The 7,505-nt window shown below is 41.6% G+C and overlaps 1 pseudogene; it reads left to right on the top strand.

Moving 5' to 3' along the window:
- The first annotated feature begins 6,295 nt into the window (after nucleotides 1–6,295).
- On the top strand, nucleotides 6,296–7,165 carry LOC138826791 (general transcription factor IIE subunit 2 pseudogene; annotated as a pseudogene).
- The last annotated feature ends 340 nt before the right edge of the window (nucleotides 7,166–7,505 follow it).

The raw sequence follows: 7,505 nt of genomic DNA, 5'->3' as shown, positions 1-7,505 counted from the left end.
AGGGATACAGGTGGACCCATTGTAACAATGAGATGCACAAGTCATTATGTCAAAAAACGAACTTTACAACTTTGACCAGGGGGTGGGGGTGGGGGTGGGGAGAAAAGAAGGGTTGGGAAGGGGAAACAAAGGAGGAGGCAACAATGCTTGATAAGAAATGTACTCATTACCTTGCCAATAAAACTGTAACCCCTCTGTATGGTATTTTTACAATTAAAAAAAAAAGAGATGGTGTACTGAATCTACTGGCTTATATACAAATTAATTAATTTCATGTTTCTTTTTTCTTTTTCTTTTTACAATGTGACTACTAGATAACTTAGAATTACATTTATGGCTTGCATTATAATTCCACTTGTTGATGCTTATCCTCAACATGTGGAGACTGAAACTATTTGCCATTGAATATATTTTTGGTTTGGATTCTTGTAAAGAACAGAAACTGCTCACATTTTTCCATGCCAAAATACTTGATTATTGCAAACAATGGAGCTATCATAAGAGTTAATCATAGCCAGGCCCTGAAACATAGCTACATGGGAGAAGGCTCAGGGTCCAGAAAACTACATTTCTCTCTGCCTCTCTCTCTATTTCTCACTCTGCTTCACTGTGTACATGTACCATGCTTTGCTATATGGACAAGCTTGTTGCTGGATCTGTTATTTCTGTTGGTGTGAAGTTTTTTTTTTTTGGCAGTGAATAGACCTAACTTTGACTCTTTTAATAACTCAGTTTCCCTTCAACCAGCTAGTTCAGTGTTATACATATGGAAATTCCAAAATTGCAAGGGAAGTATGGGAATGACCTAGTTTGGTTTAGATGGCTGTGAGACTCTCAGGAAACACAGTGACCTGCATGTAAAAGCACTTAATTCCCATGCTATGGATGAGGTTTGGACTAGAGGTAGTGGGGGAGGATAGGAAATGGAAACATTAGACAGCTCTACAATGCTTGGCATTGTTTCCTCCTTCAGATCTCTGCATTGCTTCCATATCATCAAGATTTCTTTCTCCTGTATTTAGAGACTTTCCATCAGCAGAGAAGCTTGCTCTAACCTTGACTATATGCTAACAAGCCTGTGTTGTCACTGGTCTGTCCATGTTGTTCTAACTAACTCAGGTTGGAGACTGTCTGCCAGCACTTATCCAATTCAAGTCTATAAACACTTATGGATATCTAATGCTGTCTAGCATGATGGTGGGTTCCAGGAACTGTCTGGGACTACAAGACAGGAGCAAATGAGAGTGCTCACAAGTATGCATTCTGGAGAGCTTGGAGCACCAGTACAAGTACCCTGTTGTTCTCACCTGCAGGAGTTCTGTAGACTGTCAGATCTGTGCCTTTTATTTTAGTATGCCTTGAATGGGCTTACATTCAAGCTAACAAAGAATGTTGAGAAAAAAGTTTAAAGAAGAAAAAGAGCTAATGTTTTCCAAGTGTTTATTATCTACTGAGAACTGCACTGGAAGTTTTACACACAACACTTGTTGCAACCTTTATCTATGTTTGCAATAGACAATGTTTGTATCTCCTCAAAATTCCTATGTTAAATTGAATTGTGTGTGTGTGTGTGTGTGTGTGTGTGTGCGTGTGTGTGTGTGTGTGTGCGTGTGTGTGTGTGCATGCACTCATTCTGGACCTTGAAGTCAGGGCCTGAGTGCTGTTCCTGAGCTTTTGTGCTCAAGGCTAGTTTCTACCACACGAGCCACAGCTCTACTTCTGGCTTTATAGTTATTAATTGGAAATAAAAATCTTACAGACTTTTCTGCCTGGGCTAGCTGGTCCTCAGTTCTCAGCCTCCTGAGTAGCTAGGATTACAGGTATGAGCCACCAGTCCCCATCTATATATTAAAATCTTAACCCCCAGGTTGGTTTGAGGGAATTGGGAGGTGATTAGATCATAGAGGTAGAGTCCTCACGGAAGAGAATAAAATGAGCCCCAAAAAGAACTTTGCTTCTGTGACTATTTGTGAACACAGCATGTGTGTATACACCCATGAATAGGAATAGGGTCTACACCAGACACCAAATCTAGAACAATGACAAATAAGATTCTATTGTTTATAAGCCACTCAGCTTATAGTATTCACTATGATATCCTGAACAAGCTAAAACAATGTTTTGTTATTTTTTAAATTTTACTTTTTATCAATTGTGGGACTTGAACTCAGGTCCTGGGTACTGTCTCTGAGCTTTTCTGCTTAAGGCTAGTGCTCTACTACTTTGAGCCACAGCTCTACTCTGGATTTATTGTTTTTTCTGGTGGTAAATTGAAAATGAGTCTCATGGACCTCGGTGCCTGGGCTGGCTTCAAACTGCGATCTAACAATGAGCCTCAGATCTCAGCCTCCTTAGTAGTTAGAATTACAAGTATATGCCACCAGTGCTTGACATGTTTTTGCTACAAAAATTTTTCTGCTTATTTTTTGGTCATTCTTCCTTATAAAACTTAAGTTCCTTATTAATAAGAACTTATCCCTAGTGCTTCCTTCAACTAGCAACAACATATAATATTTAGCCACCAGATACAGTATTTAATAAATCTATATTAAATAATTTAATGAGAACAGTATGATTTTCTTATCAGTGAGAATGCCAGATTAGTGAAGAAAAAGATAAAATAATATAGTTTTTCCTCTTACTCAATCCCAAGTTTATAGAATATACTTAATAAAGATTGGCTTAAGAAAAGAGTATTTGTTTCTTCAGTTCTGGCTTCTAACTTCTTTTATTTCTAGTTAACTTGGAAATAGCAAGTACAACCTAGTAAGGTTATTTATAAGATTGCCTAGAAAACATTTTGACTTTGGGCAAGAGTGTAGTTGTGTTTAAATTTTATGAGGTAGAAAGGCAAGACTAAGCTGTCTAAGATCTATAGAGACCAAAAGTACATTATTTCATTGTTGGTTTTTTTTAAGATTAAGTATCCATTTACAAAATTAGAGCACTTTATTGACCAGAATTATAATCCCCAAGCAACTAGAAATGCTAAAGTGCTTGGATATTTTTCTTTTAGTGATTTAAATGATTTCATTAAGGTTTGGCATAGTAAAACAATATGATTTGTGCATATAACTATAAAAACCTCTAAATATTACAATCACATCTTTTGATCAGAATTTTCCTAAAACTCTCCTTTTATTTTTATATTTGGAGAATGGCTATAATTTATAGGGGAATCAGATACGAAACAATGTAAAAATGTACTATTTTCCTGAAATATATGAGAATTGCTATTGTTTTTGTCATTTTAACCTACCACAGAGAAATTCTGAAAGATCTCAAGTTTCGAAAGATAATTTTAGGGAAAATGTCTGCTTTTATTTATTTATTTATTTTGCTAAAGAAAGTGTTTAACCCTTTTATGAAGAGTCTTCATCTTTGAGGGTCTTTCCTTAAAGTTTGACTATGGTATTTGTTAGTCGCATTTTTTTTTCACTTAAAACTAAATCATTCTTGGGGAGGTGGGGAGGGAAGTGAAAGTAGGGGAAAAACAAAGGAGGAGGTAACAATGCTCGATAGGAAATGTACTCATTACTTTACTCATGTAACTGTAAACAGTATCTTTACAATAAAAACATTAAAAACTAAATCATTCATGTCTTTTATTTATTTAAAGATTCATATACTTCAACAAATATTCACCGAGTATTCATGGCAAAAAAACATGCTTGCAAGTACATTATAGTTCATTTTATATATATATATATATATAGTACATTATTGTTCATTTCTCATCTTAACCTTTTGCTCCCTCCTTTTGTAATGTATTTGACTTATTTCACTTAGTATAATATCCTCTAGTTCCATCCATTGTAGTTCTGACTACAAATGTCAGAATTTCATTTTTATATGGTGGAAATAAAAATGGGATCTAGGCACTGGTGGCTCACACCTGTAATCCTAGCTACTCAGGAGGCTGAGATCTGATGATCGTAGTTCAAAGCCAGCCCGGACAGAAAAGACCAAAAGACTCTTATCTCCAATAAACCACCAGAAAACTGGAAGTGGTGCTGTGGCTCAAGTGGTAGAGTGCTAGCTTTGAACTGAAGAGCTGAGGGACAGCGCCCAGGCAGAGTTCGAGCCCCATGACAGGCTGCCCCCTTCCCCCAAAAAAGTGGTTATGTAGGTTGATCTCCTATCTTAGCCATTTATGAATAGTGGAATACTAGTTAATGTACCTAGTTAATGAACAGACTGAATCTTGTTTGAGTTATGTACTCAGAAGTGAGACAGTTGGATATGGTAGAACTTAATTTACACACCAGGAATATGTGAGAGGTCTTTGTCCCACATCCTTACTAACATTTGCTCATTTACTTTTTGTGTGTGTGCTGGTTTTGGGGCTTGAACTCGGGCCTTGGTCAATATCCCTGAGCTTTTTTGCTTACAGTATGCATTCTATGACTTGAACCACAGCCACTTTTGGCTTTTTGGGATTAGCTGGAGATAAGAGTCTTACCAACTTTCCTGCCAAAGCTGGTTTCCAACTGTGATCCTCAATATCAGCTAGGATTACTGGCACGAGTCACCACCACCAGTGCTCAGCCATGTCCCTGGGCTTGTTTTGTTCAAGGTTAGCATGATATCACTTGAAGTTGGCACACATTTTAAGTGCCAAAGTTGGCACACATTTTTTTTTTTTGGTGCTAGTCTGGGGGCCTGAACTTAGGCAATTTTGTTACTGATGTGTATATAGGGGTGAAATGCTATTACATTTTGGTTTGAATTCACATTTTCCTCTGGCTAATAATATTGGCTTTTCCTCCCATTTATTTCTTGTCCATTCAACTTTTTTTCTTTGAGGAATTCAGACCACTTACATGGTTTAAATTATTTATTTGTTGTTGAGTCTTTTGAGTTTCTTATAGATTGTCAAATGAATAGTTTGCAAAATCTGTCTCCTATTCTGTAGGTTGTCTCTTGATCTGATTGCTTGGAAATAGTTTTTTTTTTTAGTTGTTGTTTTTTTTGGTTGTCATTGTGTTTAGATCATTAAAACAATCATTTGTAGGACTGCCAACTGAACTAAAAGGTCAGAGGTTACATTTTCAGATCATCTCAACAGCCCAACAGTTGACCCTTTCCATGGAACATTCTGCAGCGGAGTTAGCAAGGTCTTGAGCTCAATGACACATTTGCAAATACAGTTTATTTCACAGAAATTCAATTTTATACACAACAGCAAGTTCCCACCTGCCCTGCACAGAGTTACAGCCGTTGGGAGTCTGCAACCCCCCAAATCAGTCCATTCTTACCCCTCCAGGTAACAGGCACCCGAGTTTCCCAATGCAGGCCACACTGGGCTGAACCAGTGAATTGGCACAACAGGCTCCCAAAATCCGGCTGAAACCACAAACTTGCAGAGCACAACCCAGAACTTTTTGTACCCTCTCGCCACCTTCAGCCCTACTTAAGTCCCTCCATCCCTGCCCACATTACTCCTGACTCTCCTTAGGTCACCACGGCGTCCCTCAACTTTCCACCCAAGTTGATCTGGTCTGTTGAGAGAGATTTCTGCTCTTTATTCGTGACTCAGTTTCTTTCTTCGGTGGAGGCTGAGGCATGCGCACCGGTCTGCACGGACTGAGCTATGTGGAGCCCGCCCAGTTCTCCAGCTCCTTTTCTTCTCGGCAGGTTAGCGTGGGACGGCCATCGAGGGGACATTTGGTAGCAGGGGCTGTGCTGAGTCCAATTCCACCATGGCCTCATTCTCCCCAAACGCGTCTGCAGAGCCCACAGGTGTGGCGGTCGCCGTGGAACCCTCTGCAAGCTGCTGCTGCTCGGGAGCGTCCTGCATTAGCTGCTGGGTGTTAGGGATGACAGTGACCTGAAGGCGGCACTTCAGGCAAAGCCACAAAGCCAGCGCTGACAGCTGGTCTCAGGGGTGGGACTGCAGCGCCTGGTGGAGGAAGTCCCCCTAAACTTCCGGAGTGTCCAGGATGCCTGGAGGGCTTCGCGCCTTGAAGGGCGGGGCAAGCGTTCTGGGCGGGGCTAGGCGCCGCGTTGGCTGCTGGGAGTAAGCAATAAATAGCCAGACCCGGAAGTGGCGGGCTCTGTCTCCCTTCGAAGCCGCCGCGTTTGCGGAGCTCCCTGTCGGCGGAGGCGCTGACTGGAGGTCGGTACGGGGCGTGAGTCGGGGCGGGGTGGGGTGAGGCCCTGATGGGGCAGGAGGCGGGGGGGGGGGGGGGGGGAGTGTTTTCAGTGGTGAGACCCCGACTGCGCTGGAGGTCTGAGGAGGGACAGGAGGCCGTGTCGATGGCGAGTCCTTGGCGGCTGTCCTCGCTCGGACACTATGGATCCAAGTTGACTGAGAGCTCGGGGCCTGTTGGAGAATCGACCTCTTTTGACTCCTGTGGTAGTAAAACATCCGTTACCTTCTGATTCGTCGTGGTCATCATCATCATCATCATCGAAGAAGAATAAAGCAAGGATAGAACACGGAGGGTCATCAGGGTCAAAACGAAGTTCTGATCGTAGCAGTGGAGCACTGAGGTTGGAAGCTGTTTCTGGAAGCTTGGGATCTAAGTTCAGTCTCCTTGCTGAGATTGTGAATTATGTGAACACTCGGCATCAGCGAGGAGCTACCCACCTTCTGACCTTAGAAGAGCTTTTTGGATGAAACCAGCAGTTAGACAGACATTGGACTGGAGCAGAAACCATGGCTGATGACTAAGGTCTTCGTGAACAATCTCAAAATTGAAGTTATCCACGGGATAACTTCTTCTTCTCCTTCTTCTTCTCCTCTTGGATCAGCACGACAGCGAGGGTTGGGAGGCATTCTTTTAGAACACAGTGAAGGAGGACTGCCTAATTCCCAGAAAGCTCTCAAGACGTTAGGGGACCAGATATTAATCGTTAATCGCCCTGACAAGAAAAAATAAATAGTTTTCTTCAGTGATAAGCGCTATCAGTTTTCTGTGGACGAAGAATTCCAGAAACTGTGGAGGAGTTGTCACTGTGGCTTCAATGGATGAAGAGAAAATTGAAGAATATCTGAAGTGACAGGGTTTTTCTTCAATGCAGGGCACTGAACCAAAGAAAAGTGCCCCCCATCCAGAAATGGAGAAAATCCACTTCACAGAAAAAGCAGCGTTTAAAGACTCACAATAAACACGTGGCTGGAGTGCTGAAGGATTATTCAGACATTCCCCTCAGCCAATAGGGAACACCTGGTCATTGAACAAAGAATTACAGACATAAAATCTCTGTTGTTGGCCAGGCACTGGTGGCTTCACCCCTGTAATCCTAGCTACTTGGGAGGCTAAGATCTGAGGATGGTGGTTCCAAGCCAGTCTGGGCAGGAGAGTCCTTGAGACTTTTAGCTCTAATTAACCACCAGAAAACCTGAAGTGGAGCTGGGACTCAAAATGGTAGAGAACTAGCCTTTAGCAAAAGAGCTCAGGGATAGTGCCAGGGTCTTGAGTTCAATCCTCTAGACTGACAAAACAAAAACAGTACTCCTTTGTTGACATCTGGGATCTGAAGACAGAGTCTTCCCATAT

The sequence above is a fragment of the Dipodomys merriami genome, unplaced genomic scaffold (genome assembly GCF_024711535.1).
Source record: "Dipodomys merriami isolate MVZ:Mamm:240054 unplaced genomic scaffold, mDipMer1.0.p SCAF_15, whole genome shotgun sequence".
In the NCBI taxonomy this organism is placed as follows: Eukaryota; Metazoa; Chordata; class Mammalia; order Rodentia; family Heteromyidae; genus Dipodomys; species Dipodomys merriami.
Note: the sequence above shows the minus strand (reverse complement) of the source record. Positions and strands in the feature narration are given on the sequence as shown.